Raw genomic sequence first — 2043 nt, forward strand, 5'->3', positions numbered from 1 at the left:
TTCTCTATTAGGGTTTTGTGAGTGTGTGTGTATGCTTGCAAGAGCTCAAGCTCTCTTCCCCCCTGCATCTTCTCATGGTATCAGAGCCTGGTTCGTGCTAAGGACTGAGCTGCAAGCAAGAGAACCACAGGGAAGCGGTACGAGGGTAAGAGCTTCAACTACTCTTCCCTATTGTGTTGGTGACTACACCCTTGTCGGGAGCTCTACGGGAGGCACCGGCAAACGGTCTCTGATTGAGGAGCTTTCTTCGCGGGAGTAAAGCTATAGGGCAACTATACAGTCCTTCGGACTAAAATTTTCGGGCCGAAAACGCGTTTCGGGCGCGTCTGGACCTCCGTTTTTCAGAAAGCAGGCGATTTCGAGCACTGCGGGTAAGTCATCGATTCTCTGCAGAACTCTGTTTTAAGCACTGCAGAAAGACAGATTGACTGTGCAGTCACTGTGGGTGCTGCAAAGAGGTCTACAGTTGCCATTGGGTGTATGTATGCACATTGAGGTCACTGGTTGTGACATTTGAGTGGACTGCAGTACCGCTGTGCAGAAAATACAGCAGTTGTGCAGGAAAAACCAGAGTGCAGTTTCTGGTAAAATTGTGTGTTTGGCAAGATGTCAAATGATGGGATAACTCAGATTGTGGCTGAGAAGCTTGACAAGAATAACTTCCATGCTTGGAGGTTCAGGTTGACAAATTTCCTCATGAGAAAAGGCTATTGGGACTACATAGAAGGTGAACATGAAGAGGCACCAGAGATACCGGATATAAATCCGACTGCTGCAGATGTGAAAGAGTTTAAAGACTGGAACCAAGGAGCCCGGAAGGTTATGTATTGGCTCTCCATTAGTATACAGGACACCATGATTGGGCACATTCAGGATGCCAAGTCCCCCAAGGAGGCGTGGGACACCTTGGTAAAGCTTTATGAAACAAACACCAAGGCACGTAAGATACAGTTGAAGAATGAACTTCATACTGTGGAGAAAAAGAGCATGTCTGTGAATGACTATGCGCTGAAGATAAAGGGTATTGTGGAATCCCTTGCATCTATTGGTGTGTCAGTAGATGATGATGACAAGGTGGAAGTCTGTCTACGTGGTCTCGGGCCACAAAACAAGGCGTTCAAGACGTCCATTCAGACTCGGGAAAACATTCCCAACTTTACAAATTTGGTGTCTATGCTGATTATCGAAGAGAAGAGCTTGGGTGAAGACCAACAATCTTCACAAAGCAAAAACAATTCAGAGCAACAGGCCTTCTACACGAGTTCAGGAAGAGGACGAGGTAGAGGAGGCCGTGGACGCGGTCAAGGAGGTGGCCGAACAGGTAATCAGAATTATGGCCAACAGCAGTAGCAACAACAACAGTCCCAGAATCAACAACAACAACAACAACACGCAGGTGGAAGAGGCAAATTCAGAGGCAGGGGGAGTCAAAGAGACTGTGGAAATTGGCAAAGGCAGTACAATGATACACGTGAATGCTATTATTGTGGTAAGCCTGGACATGTGCAGGCAGAATGTTATAAAAAGCAAGCTGACATGCAAAATGGGAAAGTGCAGGAAAACAACTATGCATCCTCAAGCAGAAATAATGAGGATAATGAGAGGTTGTTTGTTATGTAGCATGTCGTGAATGCCATGTCTGAAAATGTTGATGCAGCACAAAAAGATAATGTATGGTATGTGGATTCAGGCGCTTCGAACCACATGACGAGTCATGGGGAGTGGTTCAAGGAGATGAAGAACCCGGAAAGACCAGGTTTTGTGGAAACAAGGGATGACACTGCTCATCCAATTGCCCACGTTGGAGATGTGCCATTGTCTATGCAGGATGGCAAAGTGAAGTACCTTGCAAATGTACTTCATGTACCAAACATAACAAAGAATCTGGTTTCAGTTGGCCAGATGATTGAGCAGGGTTTGCAAGTTCGGTTTAACCCTGATGGGTGTTATGTTGAAGATTTCAAAGATAAGTGCAGGTTGGTTGCAAAAGGCAATAGAGTGGGCAGAATGTTTACGTTGGATGTAGACATGCCTGAGATGAGT

This window comes from Cibotium barometz, chromosome 18 (genome assembly GCF_041138505.1).
Source record: "Cibotium barometz isolate CiBa-2024 chromosome 18, ASM4113850v1, whole genome shotgun sequence".
NCBI lineage: Eukaryota > Viridiplantae > Streptophyta > Polypodiopsida > Cyatheales > Cibotiaceae > Cibotium > Cibotium barometz.